The sequence below is a fragment of the Glycine soja genome, chromosome 14, assembly GCF_004193775.1.
Source record: "Glycine soja cultivar W05 chromosome 14, ASM419377v2, whole genome shotgun sequence".
Classification (NCBI taxonomy): domain Eukaryota; kingdom Viridiplantae; phylum Streptophyta; class Magnoliopsida; order Fabales; family Fabaceae; genus Glycine; species Glycine soja.
In genome coordinates, this window is record NC_041015.1 from 47,245,955 (window position 1) to 47,261,714 (window position 15,760).

Consider the following 15,760-nt stretch of genomic DNA (forward strand, 5'->3'; position numbering starts at 1 on the left):
CAAAAAGATACTAGTGATTGACCTTTTTTTCCTTACTATCATATTGGTACGAGGTTGTTTTTCTTAAAAGTAATGATAAATCTTCATTGCAAATTATGAATATACAAAGGTGAATATGATTTTCTCAACACAAATTATTCCATATTCAAGGATCAATCATGATTTAAATCTTAAATTACTTGATTAAAAGATACAAATTCCGCTTATGTTAATCCATGTTGATTGTGATAGATGGAAAATTGAAGTATAAAAATATAGATATTAAAGATTTTCTATTTCGTAAACTCCTTATTATCTTTAAAAAATATTACATTTTTGTAAATATGACTATTCTAAAATAAGAAATAAAATACATGTACATATATAAATTATAATTTTTATCAATTTTCAATATGTAGTATCTTAATTAAAAATTATAATAGTAATTTATGAAACTTCCTGATTAACTTTAATATAAAATTATTGAGAATCTACGAAAATAGCATGTTACTTTACCGGGAAGGAGTTGGACATGCTATTAAAGAAATTTGCTTTAAAGAAATTTTTATAACTTTTACTATAAATATTTTTCAAATATCAGATATCTCAAAGAACACTTTAATATTACATATAAAGACTCAACAACAAAATCATTACTTCTATCTTAAGTACAAATTCAAGTTGATGACATAGAGATTTTTACTAATAATAGTTTTAATTTCACATTTGATTTCTCCACTATTGTGATCATAAGAATTAGATCCTTGAAGTATTACAATTATATTATTTTGGTCTCCCAACTATAAGAATTAGATCCTTCAAATATTACAATTATATTATTTTAATTTTCCAACTAATTTTTACTTAACATATTATATTGATGTGACATTTGTAACAGATGATATATCTATAATGTAAAGATAGACATATCTAATGCTATCACATATTCTGATGTGATTTAATTATAATTTTTATTTTTTTATTAAAATTATAAGTAACTAATGTAATTAAGTTATTTTAACATATATTTCAATTAATGTATTAATTATTACATCTTCATTTAACATTACGTCAATAAAATGTATTAAAGATTTAACGAAAGACTCATGAAAAAACCAATTATTTATAATACCATAGAAATAAAAAATGTAATCAAATATTTTTTTTATTAAATAAAATTAATTTAAATTATTGACAACCACAATTTCATGTGGAGTTTCCTTTAGTTTAATCCGCAACCACCTTTCTATTCAATACCTAAAAATGGTAAAACTGTAACATAAAGGATGAGATAAAAACTTAGTGATAATATTAAAGTGTAAAGACAAAAGCGAAAACGCAAGAAGGGTGATGAGTTGTATTTCGAAAATCTATTCGCAAATGTTTTTCAAAACAAAAAATTTTGAGGCACATGAGCAAAAAACACAAGGTGTTCGTTGGAACAAGACGAAACTTTGTCATAGAGAGTATCTGACGATGCAAAACATAGTATTTATAAATCCTAAAACTTTTGTTCTAAAAAATAACCTTTATAAACACAGTCTGCATTTCCTTTAAATTTATAAAATAAACCAAAAACTCTAAAAATGGTTTAAATCGTCTAAATTAACATGATTAGTCCCAAAACAACTAGTCAGTCTAATGTGATTCAAATTTTAAAACTGTCATAACCATAAATTTAAAATGGATGAAGTCTCAAATTGGTTCTTGATGCAATAGTTCCTCTCAGCAAAATAAATAAAGGAATGGTAAACTAGATAAGTAAATAATTCGATAAGGTCAAATAGGATACCTGCATCTAACCTGATACATATATAAGTGTATACATTCACCAAGTGATATGGCTTATGCAGTGGCGGAGCCAGAAAAATTATAAAGCCTGGGCAAAAATTTAAAGAAGATAACGCAGTCTCTGAACACCATCACAGATCCCATATATTTCCCACGATACATGCTTTAAGCACTAATAGGCTTAAAAAAAACTAAACACATAGGAACACAAATCTAAATAGAATAAATATACAAAATACACAACAGAACTCTGCAGCTGGTAAAATCCATAGCTGATACAAACAATATTCAATACCCATTCAAAGCTTAAAACAAGTTTTTTTAAAAAATGGTGTGCGACCTTGATTTAGGCCACAATGTCAATGTTTGTACAACAAAATCGCAACAACCATAATTTAGAACCTCGAACTGAAGCTCTACCAGTGGAAGAAACCAAACCATATCAAATAAAAAAAATGCAGTCATAGTAGGGGCAAAGGATGTTTATCAGGCTCAATCATATAGATTCACATCACATTGAAATAACGTGGTTTATTAAAAAAAAAAACATAAATCCAATAAGAACATCAATGGATCTCAGCAATATATGGTTATCTTCAATTCCTTTGGGAAGATTCGGATAGATAACGCAGTTTAAAATAAACATCACCGATCCATAAATCCAACCAACTAAAATGCAAAAAAAAAAAAATCAAAATTTTCGGGTGCGAATAGGTCAAAAAGCTGAAATTTTTAGAAAAAGAATAAAGAGAGAGATTGCAGAAAGAGCATCTCAGAGTAACCATTCCCCATTAGCTTCTTCACTGGTAATCAAAGTGCAAGGATAACATTGGAATTGCTCATCACTGATGCTCGCAAAAACAGAGACGTGTTGTGCAAAGGAATTTGGGCCAGAGCCTGGGCAATTGCCCAGGGTAGCCGGGCCTTGAAACCGCCTGTGGGCTTATGGCGTGGTGATGCGTGGCACTGTGGGCCGTGGTGGTATGTGAAATTGATAATTTGATATCAATAAATAAAGATACGTGGAGAAAACGAAAGTGATATTTGAACTCTTGTTCTGTTCATTCTCATCACAGCTCCTAGACAGGATAAATTTGATTTAATTAACTCAACTACATAGCATTACTCTGGCAAACATAGAATACATGTTTATAATATACTTGGTTAAAGTGGAAAGACAAATGTCAATTCATGCATGAATTTGGAATTAACTAAACTTGGTATATATAATCATTGTTGGCATCCTTTTTACCATTTAAAATTTGGCAGCTACATATGTTTCCAATCTACTTTATGCTACTAACAGGAATTTTGAAACTGCTCCTATGGATGTAGTGTGTTTGGGTAAAACAAAAAATTGAACCCTTGCCTAATTAAGAAATAACCATATTGTACCAATGAAAATTCCAATATACGACCAATGATCATGAGGAGGAGCTATTATTTGGTCAGCCTAATCCCTGAATGTTTTTAGTCAGCAGAATAGTTGGTAGTTGATTCACTTGATCCAATCATACTGCATATATAATATAGCTCAAATGAATTTTCTGCATAACATTGAATATAAGTTGTGTTCTGAGTGTAAAATTCTCACCCTCTATCAATGATGACGATAGAACGCAGCTCACAATTAGCAAAGCTGTAGAACAAAATTTTGTCAATTAGTCTTATGAAAGAGTAACACAACAATTAGTTTATAGTTAGCACATTTACACCATATTATTATTACATACAAGAGTTTTTCCTGAACATCCAAAGTCTTTCGACTTGTTTCCATTTGTTCTATGTAACAGAATAATATTCTATAAGGGTGAAGGTAATCGTCAAATTAACTTCACGATGAAGTCAGAAAATTCAAGTTAAATAATAAATGCAGAAGAAAAAGGTACATATTTGAAGATCTGATAAGATATCAGAAGTTACAAGGTATCTATGAGTACTTTATTTAATCTATTGTAAAACAACATAAGATGAAGTCATGAAGGTTTTTTTTTTTTTTTTTTTACCTTGAAGGATTCGTTGAGATTGATCCTTAGTGTTCGTGAGACATTTTCAAAAAGCAGCTTTTGAGGTTAAGTCCAAATACTAATAATCTCATTATTTATAATTTCAAGCATTATACAAGGCAATCTTTCAGGAGAAATGTTTACTGTGTGCATATTTCACTCTTTACATCTGGGTGACAATCATTTCCAAAAGCACGGAGCCTATTAAAAAGAAAACTGTTGTGGGTAAAAACAATTATCTCCAGTTGAAATTTTCTATTTTAATAATTAATGTGAACTAATATTATAAGATAATTATATTAATTATTTTTGTAACAGATCCTAATTCTAATAATTAATGTAGGTTAATATTATAAGATAATAATATTAATTATTTTTGTAATATATCCTAAAAAGAATACATAGATCAAAAATCATGTACAGATTCAGATTCCACGACATTTGTTTGATCAATTATTATGAATGCAAATATTGCTAAAACTCTTCTTGACAATCTAACGTAATGTGTTCCTGGTGCTTATATTGGTATTTTATAAGGATGCTTTAAAATTTCAATATCACCTTCTCTTTACATGTCCATAACCTGACCAACAGCAATATTTGGGGAAAATATGTCAAATCTTTGGCTGTAGCCATTCGGCCACTAGATAACATTTGCAAGGCATAGTCTAAATGGCATTATTGTCAAAGTTACCTTACATTTTTTAGAATCTAAAGCCACAGAAACCGGAAATTAGTGCTTCAAATGCAATGCAAAAACACCGGCAAAAATATGTGCAAAAACTTGAAGTGATTAAATCCATTAAATTTTTTCTTTTTGAACTTCAATTTATGCAAATATGAAGCTTAATTTCAGTATGCTCAGGCCTCTTTGGCTATGCCTACTTTTTTGTTTAACATGATTTTTCTACATGCTAAATATGCATAGTCATTGGCAAGAAATATAGATAATATTATTTAATATCACTCACCATTCCAAAAACTTCATGCCCCTTGTAGAAACTTCATCTGTCTTTTCTTTGACATCAGCTTCCCATGAAATGTCCTCATCACTTTCAATTTAAACAGATTTTATATTAAGAATGAATCTCATTCAACCAAATTCTAGTTATCTTCTGGCAACCAGTTCATTAGAACAAACTTGATTACAGTAGCTGCTAGACCATATTATGAGATGACAGTAAAAGAATCACTTACCAGTGAAAAATCAATTGCTGGAAAAATATTTCGGTACTCGCTGACAGTTCTTCTCTTATCAACAGGATGAATTCCCTACATTAAAAAAATAAAGCATTACATAAAAGCATATTCATTTTATAGCTAATGAAATTTAAAACAATAGGAGGGTGTTGGTTCTTTGTATAAGTTCTGTTACTCTTAAACCTGCACAAGATAAAAAAAAACAAACAAGCACAATAGAGCAAGACCCAAAGATTTACGTGGTTCGACAATGTACCTACATTCACGGGAAAGTGCAGCTCATCATCATCATCATATTGATCATGAAATTACAAGTTCAATACAAACAGCAGCTAGCTTTGATCTTTCTTGTTTTCTCTTTTCAAAACCTCTCTCAATCACCTAGCTCACTACCTCCTTTATGAACTCTCTGAATTTTCTGCTACTCGTCTATTTTATAGTCTATAAAACTCTCTTTCTGCTTTACATGATCAAGAGTATATATACACTCTAAAAGCTAGTCCTAGGAACAAAGGCTATACTTTGGTGCCAAAACCAATTCAGTTATAATAACTGAAAACAGTTATGACAACACCACTTTAAAGCCTTCTCACTTGTGCCAATTGTGATTTTGAGTCACACACCACAAATCTCCACCTTGACTCCAAATCAGCAAGTGTCTACCTTGTGATTCAGGGCTGCATTTCTACCAATCTGCTTTAGGCATCTTCGAAATTGATCAAGTCTAGGCAGTGCTTGAACTTGACACTAGAGAGGGACTTTGTGAACATACCAGCCGGGTTTTCTTCTGTTGAAACATTCTCCACCTTCACCTTCTCAGATTCAATCACATCTCTGATGAAGTGTAGTTTCACATCTATGTACTTTGTCCTCTCATGGTACATTTGATGATTTGCTAAGTGAATGACACTTTGACTGTCACAATGAATTGTGACACATGACTATGCTATTCCAAGTTCATTTACCATACCTTTAAGCCAAATTGCTTCCTTCACTCCTTTAGCTAGGGCCATGTATTCTGCTTCAGTTGTTTAAAGAACAACAACTGATTGTTGATTTGCTTTCCAACTGATTGTTGTACCAAACAAAGTAAACACATATCCTATTAAGGATTTCCTTGTGTCTACATTTCCTGCAAAATCTACATCTACATAGCCTGTGATTGCTGCCTCGTGTGTTGTTTGCTTGTACCTTAATCCAGCTTTCAAAGATCCATTTAGATACCTTAGTGTCCACTTCACAGCTTCCCAATGTGCACTGCCAGGATCTCCCATGAATCTGCTTATAATACTTACAACATGAGCCAAGTTAGGTCTGCTGCAAACCATTCCATACATTATGCTTCCAACACCACTGACATAGGGTGTTTGATCCATTTTAGACCTTTCTTCAGCTGTTTCTGGTGCTTGAATAACATATAACTTTGTATGATGGCCAAGTGGTGTGCTAACAGGTTTGCTTAGATGCATCCTTAACCTTTCCACCACTTTCTTGAGGTAATTGCTTTGGGACAAGAATAGTTCACCCTTTGCCCTATCCCTATGAATATCAATCCCGAGTATCCTTCTAGCTGACCCTAGATCTTTCATCTCAAATTCTGTGTTCAAGCTTTCTTTGAGTTTCCCAATCTCTTCTTTATTAGCACTCGCTATGAGGGTGTCATCCACATACAAGAGAAGGTAAAAAACACACACTTTCCCATTTTTCAGGATATATACACAGCTTATCAAATTTTAGGTACTATATTCGAGGGCTTTGTTTCAGTCCATACAAAGATTTTTTCAGCAAGAACACCTTGTTCTCCCCTTCTTCAAAACCTTCAGGCTGGTTCATGTAAATGGTTTCCTTCAGATTTCCATGGAGAAAAGTTGTTTTAACATCTAGCTGTTCAAGTTCCAAATCATATTGATTTACCAGACCAAGTATGATTCTAATTGAACAATGCTTCACAACTGGTGAAAAAATCTCACTGTAATCAATTCCTTCAACCTGTGTAAAGCCTTTTGCTACCAATCTTTCCTTGAATCTAGGCCTTTCTACTCCTGAAATGCCTTCTTTCGTCTTGAAAATCCACTTACATCCAACAGCCTTCTGCTTCTTGGGTTGATCCACAAGTATCCAGGTCTTGTTCTTTCTCAAAGATTCCATTTCTTTACTCATTGCCTGAAGCCATAGCTGGTTGTCTTCACTTTTAATTGCTTCCCTCCAGATCTTTGGTTCTGAATTTTGAATCTCCTCAAGAACACTCAAGGCATAGCAGATAATATCAGCATGACCATACCTCTTTGTGGGCTTTATCACCCTTTTTTTCTCTATCTCTAGTCAATTGATAATTGGACAAGTCATGCTGAGTAGCCAGCTCTTCATTATCTCCAGTTTCTCCTTGATCAGTGAGATCAATAGCATCTCCACTGCCATGATCTAAAATCTCAGAATGCTCCACCTCAAAATTGGTACTCTCACCACTTTAGCTATTATCCTTCTGCTCCTTATTTAGCATTGTCATTCTGCTCTCATCAAAGGTTACATCCCTGCTGATGATGCATCTTGTCTCACCAGGTTCAAATTTCCACAGCTTGTACCCTTTAACTCCTTCAGGATAGCCAATGAACACACACTTTACAGCCCTTGCATCCAGCTTTCCTTATTTAACATGAGCAAAGGTCAGCGATCCAAACACCTTTAATCCTAAATAATCAGGTGGTTCACCACTCCAAGCTTCCCAGTTCCCACAGACAACGCCACTTGCTGGTTCTTTGTATAAGTTTTGCTACTCTTAAACCTGCACAAGATAAAAAAAAAAAACAAACAAGAAAACACAGCAAACAAGCACAGCAGAGCAAGACCCAAAGATCTATGTGGTTCGGCAATGTGCCTACATCCACGGGAAAGTGCAGCTCATCATCATCACATTGATCATGAAATTACAAGTTCAATGCAAGCAGCAACTAGCTTTGATCTTTCTTGGTTTCTTTATCTCTCTCAATCACCTAGCTCACTACCTCCTTTATGAACTCTCTGAATTTTCTGTTAGTCCTCTGTTTTGTAGTCTCTAAAACTCTCTTTCTATATTACATGATCAAGAGTATATATACACTCTAAAAGCTAGTCCTAGGAACAAAGACTATACTTTGATGCCAAAACCAATTCAGTTATAATAACTGAAAACAGTTATGACAACACCACTTTAAAGCCTTCTCACTTGTGCCAATTGTGATTTTGAGTCACACACCACAAAGGGAGATATTCAAATTTTGTTCCTCCTCATGTTAATTTAATCTTGTCACTAGCTACAAGTTCATAGGACACACACACACGTACATAAACAAGTAGCCTCTAATAATTGTTTAGTGAAGAGAAAGGGATATTGAAAAAGCTTATGCAGTGCAAACAGCAAAATATAAAATAATTCAAAAGAAGCTATACCCACAGCATACTACAATGCACCAACCAACTTTGGACAGTTTAAAAGGATTCAGATATCTCAGTTAAACATGTAATAATCACAATGTGAGAAAGAACAGTACTGGGCAATGTTTGGACTAGCAAGTATTGTCTTATAGCCATTCTAAGCCCACAGAAAGCTGATACAACAACGATTTGAAGTTAATTCCGTTAAGGTCACAGACAAATAATGCACAAAAATGAGACTGGAACACATTACTTATATCAGTTTACTTTAGCAGTGTTACAGCTCAAGATGACAGTATGCAGATGCAGGGCCATCTCAAGAATTTTAGGAACTAGGAGAGTTTAAGAAACCAAGGGAAAGATTCATGTAAATTAGTTGATTCAGTCATCCAAACTCCAAAGCAAAACAATACTTATCATGTAACATTTGTTCGTCATCATTACAAAATTACGTACTATTTGCTCTCGGCAAAGCTCCACTGCTATGAATGGAGGGCAGTTCAGACTAGAAACTGCAGGATGATCACTGTATCTGACATTTTCCATCATAAGAGGTTCACTAATCCCATCAGTGTATGCTTCACCACCAAAGACTCCAACTGCTGTTTGCATGGTCCTGTGATGTAATTATTAACAATTTCAACTAACAATAGCTCCTAACACATAAGGACTCTTATTTTCTCACTAAATGAAAGACATTTAAAAATGATTTCTTCACACATACCGGCAATATCATGGTCTACAAGATCAAGTTCAAATAATTCCTATCACCAACTAAGGTCTGATTCTATCTCATTATCAATACTTAATAATCCTCACATTAAACATAAAAAACATGGTTGATACTATTTCCAACTTTTCTTCCCTTTTCAAAATTTAAAAGGATATTAGAAACCACTTCTTAAAAGCCATATGTGATCATGATTTAAACTAAAGTAGTACTTGAAAGACATTACAATAACAGGAGTAGAGAAATAAGAAATACACGCATCAATAGACCAGCAGACACAATGTTAAAATTCAAAAACTAATTTCAGATAGTTTCCCTAATTATCCCAATATTTGTATTCTATAGGTTTCAAGTCAAGGGTCATAAAAGATGTTGCAGGAGAAAACATAACAATCAGTATCCATGAACAATCAATAAGACATTTAAGTTTTCAGAAACGACATCCTAATATTCAGTAATTCTAGCCAATTTCTGGCATTTCATCCACAATGGTCAGATGCAGCCTATCTGGTCCATGCTTTGTGAAGGAGTTTTCACGCATTACCAATAAATATCATTGTCAGGTATGGCTAATTATACATTGCAAGCTTATTCAGATATACATTTTAAAAAAGTCAGTAAAAGAAATGACAGACTCAAAGTGATATTTGATTCTGATACATGTCTTAGCAAAATTCCAAATAACAACGAAATTATACCTTAACAACGGGGAAATGACAACAAGTTCAATATTTTTGGAAAGTCCACATGCCTTCATGTGCTTTGGCAGATTATTAACCTGTCACAGAGCCACAAAACACAAGCATTTCAACATGAGATTTAAAGCACAAAAGTTCGCCAAGGAAAGAATTAGCCAACTAGGCAGAGATAGATCTATGCTACAAGATTGTTATTGACTCGTTGATTTCTTTGATGAAGAATCAACTAATGGAAATACCATGGCAGAATACATATACCAATATCTTTGAAATATTCATCATGATATTTGTGATCACTTTGAGGAGGAATTTCATGTAAATCCATCCAGAAATACATGACAACATGACATTCAGGTAAATCTGACTAGTAATTACCTGGTCGAGGGGGGTTAAGTGTGCATCAAAAAGCTCATAAGAATTGATGCAATCCTACCCCGCAAGGGCATTGGATAGAAAATTCCAAGTAGATTGGGCCAGAGATGCAAGAGAAGGCCGTAGGGTTCTTATGAGCCTTAGGGTAGATTTCGGGCCCATGGGTTAAGTACGAGCCCACTTATCTTTGTAAATATTAGATTAAGGTTTCATTATTTTTGGGCCTTGTATTTAGGGCTCCATAATGTAGGTAGGGTACCCTAGAAATATAGGATTTTTCAGCCCTTGTATTTTAGGGCACCTAGACTAGTTTTTGTATTAGGGGTAATTTTGTAATTTCACATGCACTAAGTGGATATTTGATGTGTGTGGTTGGAAATAAATTTAATTGAATTGGTTGAAGCCCAATCTAATTAAATTTTAGAGGGGGAGGTGAGCATTTGCTTACTACACCCCATTGCCACATCATATAGTCACACTTTGTGCATGTCCTTCATGCTTTTCATGCCTCATGACACCTAAGCACACTTAGTGGAGAATCTTGGAATTGATCTTGGATTAGTGGGCTGAACCATAACTAAAATTCACTAATCATAATTAGTGAAATTTTGGCTCCACAAATTCAATTTCAAATTCAAGTGAAATTTGAATTTCCCTTCAATTTTGTGTGACACTTAGGCTATAAATAGAGGTCATGTGTGTGCATTTTTTTCAACTTTGATTATTTGAATATTAAACTTCAAAGTTCAGAGCTCTCTTAGAGCACAAAATTTCGTGCTCTTCTCTCCCTCTCCCTTCATTCATCTCCTTCTTCCTCCAAGCTCTTATCCATGGCCTCCTATGGTGGTGAGCTTCTTCTAGACTCATCTTCTCCTTGAAGTGGCGTCTCCTCTCTCTCTTCCTTTCTTTATTCCGCTGTCATTCATCTTCCAAGAAGCAAATGAATCCATTGATAAAGAAGATCCTAGGCCTACAAGCTCCAATGGAGCTTACATCAAGAATTGTATGCATCATGGTTCTTCTCTCCTGCTAAATATGAACTCCTTGGGCATGCCAAACCTATATACAAATTTATACAAGACATGAATGCTATAAAAAGTAATGCAGATGATGAATGATCTCAAGAATCACAATACAACATGTACAACACATAAGCTATGAATTTCTTTACATGTAGTGACTAGTGACTGAAATACGAAGTTTATGGAATTTAGTCTGTATCAACTGAATTCCATGCACTTCCTAATTTTTTTGAAAGATTACACAGGTCAGTATGTAATATAAGGAAATGTAAGCATTAAAAAACTGGAACGGGTCATGGAAAATCTGTGAATGAGTAAGTCAAGAATTAAAATAACTTGGAATGAGGAGGTGTGAAAATTCCAAGAATCAGTTAAAAACTTATGGCAAAGAACTAGTTTGAACTTATGAAGTACGGACATGGACATCGGACACATGGACACCTGTAGTGTCCAAAATATATAGAACGTACGGGTGTCGTGTCGGTATCGGACACTAACACACGGACTCGTGTCGGACACCGGACACGGCAAGGGACTGGAGTGTCCGTGCTTCATAAATTTGAACCCCTTTGTTTTAAATTCATTTATTATTTATTTATTTAACGGTTGGCAGTTAGCTTGATTAGGAACAATAGGACATCGACGTAGCACTGTAGCAGCCTTGGGTCTGATTTCTCGAATATCTTTAGCATCTTAAAACCAACGTCCTAAAAATTCTTACTACAAAATTGTTTTTTTCTTTTTTTCATTAAAAGCTATTGTAACAGTGGCGCAATGATATTATTGCAGATAAAAGTGGGTTAATGATAGGTAAGTCTATTTAAATTTTAAACTTTACAAAATAATTTTTAAAATATATTTTTTAAGAAGCATATAAGATTTTTTTTATAAAAAAATATAGAAAATTACTTTTTTTAGAAAACAACAATTTAGACACATTAAAAAAATTTCTTATTTTGTCATTGATATGGTGTTTGTGTCATTGTGTGTGTTTAGTGTTTGAGGCGCAGTAAAAATTAGAAAGGTAATGTAGTAAACTGGTTTTTTTTTTTTCTTTCTGAATCTGTAGTAAACTGGTAGCAATGTTTAGTATATCGCATTATTTGTATAATATGTTAAATTTAATTTAGGATAGTTACAGATACGTACAAATAGTAATGTTACACACATTCAAAATTGGCACTTGTATATACATGCATCACAAATAAAGCAAATAATATAATAGCTTCAAATAATTTCATAAACACATAATTAATAATGAAGTGAAGTCATGCGCACGTGACTTCAAGGACGCTTAACTGGTGTACATCTTCTTTCAATAAAAAAAAGTTGTTTTTTTAATCGGGATATCTCAACTAAAAATTAAAAATTAATCTTCTATTGATATTTATTTAAGGAATTAATTTTTTAGCAGAAATTTTTTCATAAACACAAGTTAAAAATTGAATCCACAATCATATATAAATAAAAGCAACAAGATTATCCGTCAATCATGTCATTATCATGCGAGTAATAAAATACATATCTCAAAGAAAATATGATTTGTATATTATTTTTAATAATTAATAAAATACATAATTAAATATATACCAAAATTTTTATAAAGATCGAAAGAAAAAGGCCAATATATTATAAAATTAAAAATATATTTAAGTTTAATATAATTATAACAAAGTATAACTTTGAAAAAGCTAGTAAAGGCCAGGGTTGGATGTTTGTCCTTCCATTTCATGTCTCACTTTATCATTGATTATTTTACTTGATTAATTGAAATTTTTTAAGAAAATATAATGAATTACATTATTTCATACGTTTTTAAAATATATATTTTTTTTATTTCTTTTGATCATATTAATTTATTTTATATTTTTTTATCTATCTCTTTTAAAATAATTGGCTGGGGCTGGATAATGGATTGTTAGAACAAATTTTTAAATAATAATAATAATATGATGATGATCAGAGGATGGATCCATGTATATAATCTTTAAATAAATGATATGTTATTTATTTTAATCACACATTTTATAATCTTATCTTATTTTTGTTTTGTAATATAAGCAGTTTTATTCGAGACACGATCAAAATTAAATATGAATACCTCTTTAAAAAGATTTGAACCATGGTTTATGATATTGTGGGAAACAAATTAGTCCCTTTTGTTCGAGACATGATTGTCTTTATATTTTATTGTAATATTTTTTTTTGAACATCCTAATATTTATTTTATTTCATATTTTTATTGTTTGTATCACTTTATTATTAAGAAGTATTACAAAAAAAATTGTATTCGGATTTGGGAATAAGGTTTTTCTTATTTTTAAAGAGAGAGGGAAACTGTGGGCGACTCAAATGGTTTTAGACTTTTAGGACATTGCCAAACCTTTTTCCTTTACATATTCTTCTACCTCTTCTCTGTCTAATTGTCTATTCGCTTCAACACAACACCTTCTCTGGTGAAAATTCCCTTCTTCTTTTTTCTCTGTTGACAGACACCACTTCAACTTGCCTCATGCCTCACTTCAACTTGTATTCATATTTTGAAGGCATCGCAAGGTTCCAATTTTAATTCTATTTAGTTTCTTTGAAATTTGAATTACGTTGTTACTTTTGGTTCTAATTTTGCAAGAACAATTCAAATTACTTTTCTATTGTGTTTTTTCCTTTCTCGATTACTTTTCTTTAAAATCAAATTACTTTCTATTGTATTTTTCCATCCTTAAAATATGAAGTGTATATAGCACGCTGGTTCTGTTCATTGTCCATGGTTGAAAGGCATGGCTTAGGTAGGAAACACTATGATGCATCTCTCGTAACTTAATACATACTTAGGATTTAGGAAATTAATCTATATTGAAGGAAATGTTTCTTTATTAGATTTTTATCTTTGAATATCTTTTTTCCCATTTCGTGATGTCAGATGAGTCAGTTGTTGCACTAAGTACACCGTGTATCTATACAGAACTAGATTGGTAGCTTAGTATAGGCAAGCATTCGATAATCTATTTAGAAGAAGCGTTGAAATTTGTTATTGAGCAGTTTGCACATAATAGTAGTAACACATTTCCTAATATAATTATTTTCTCTTATTTAGTGAAATTTATTGAAAATTATAAAACTTTGTAAGTCTCATTTCTTATTTAATGAGTTTCATGATTTTATAAATTTTAACCAATAATAAAAAATAGGTTAGAAAGTATCACTTAATTTTCCTCTTGCATATGCTAGACTTTTAAGGGAAGAATTAGAAAGTGACCCGTGCAATGCATGATTTTTGGGGAAAAAACTAAGAGGAAAAGAAAAGGTGAAATTAAAAAAAAATCTGACAGCATTGTCCAACCGACACATGGTGACGATCAGACAATTTTCATATAGTTATTGATTATTGGATATGATATGAACCAGACTTTTCATCTCATTTTTCTCAAGAAAATGCTATTTGTTTGTTTTTTTTAAATTGGTGGTGCCTGTTGATATTAGTGTTTTACCTAGTTTTATTTATTGTTTTTCATGGTTTCATTTTTATTTGTGAATAACTACATTTACTATTGCAGTAAAAAAAAAAACCTACTTTTATTATTATCGCCCTTGGATTTATACAAAAAGATGACTAGGGAGCAAAGCAAAAGTGCTGGGGAATCGGTGCTAAAAATCCAATTGGAAATTGGGAATTTGGTGACGGTTGGAAGAAGTCAAGCCTATCAACCATGCTTGATGTGCGTTAATATCGACTGAAATTACATGAAATGGTTTTTTAATCAGTACTTTTATAAGGTGTATATAATGCCCTTTAAGAAACAAAATTTAGATTTTGAAGTCTTCTGCTCTTGTTGAAAATTATGTCTATCATGAGCAATTCTTTCATATAGGCATCAACAAGGATTGGTTTATGTACATAGAGTCTATTTGGTGGCTAGGATATGATAGGAGAACTATCTTATCCTACTGTAATCAATTGATTGGTGCACCGACAGAATAGGATTTACTTATTTTATTGTCTATCATGTTCTACTGATGTTATGTATTTCTACTCTGGAAGGAGTTGGATTAGAAAACATGATAGAATAGTCCTTCTTTATCCCTCCCTTCGTCTCACCCCCATTTCCCCATTATTCATAATCACTATCACTGTTACAGTCATCATTAAAAAATGAGTACTTAGTATCTTTCCTATTATATATATGTTTGATTTTTGTTGATCGAGGAATAAATTATTACACACTATTACCATTGTCATTATAATTTTTATTGTCACCACCATCACTATTTCCTATCACTGCATTGCAACAATCATCATTTTCATCTTTATTGTAACAATCACCACTGCATTATTACTATTAATTCCACCACTCACACCATCATCATTGCTACCGCCACAATAACAATCATTATCATTTCTACCATTATCGTCACAATTTAATCATTACTATTATCACTCTCGTCATCGCCTCATTGCCTCCACAAGCACCACCACCACTATTATGGTCCCTGACACTACCACTTATTATTATCTGTTTTGTACTATGGTGAGCAATAAACATTGGATATAAT

At 32.3% G+C, this 15,760-nt stretch overlaps 1 long non-coding RNA gene, 2 other non-coding genes and 1 pseudogene across 3 annotated transcripts; 1 reads left to right on the plus strand and 3 right to left on the minus strand.

Moving 5' to 3' along the window:
• Positions 1-2,338: 2,338 nt before the first annotated feature.
• On the minus strand, positions 2,339-2,428 carry LOC114385566. The gene has a single exon (XR_003660935.1). It is a non-coding gene; the product is annotated as a small nucleolar RNA snoR27 (small nucleolar RNA).
• A 107-nt stretch (positions 2,429-2,535) lies between these two features.
• On the minus strand, positions 2,536-2,625 carry LOC114385565. The gene has a single exon (XR_003660934.1). It is a non-coding gene; the product is annotated as a small nucleolar RNA snoR26 (small nucleolar RNA).
• A 615-nt stretch (positions 2,626-3,240) lies between these two features.
• Positions 3,241-11,635, minus strand: LOC114384155 (annotated as a pseudogene).
• Positions 11,636-13,582: 1,947 nt separating this feature from the next.
• LOC114383576 lies at positions 13,583-15,385 on the plus strand. The gene is made up of 2 exons (XR_003660544.1): positions 13,583-13,765; positions 14,764-15,385. It is a non-coding gene; the product is annotated as an uncharacterized LOC114383576 (long non-coding RNA).
• Positions 15,386-15,760: the final 375 nt, after the last annotated feature.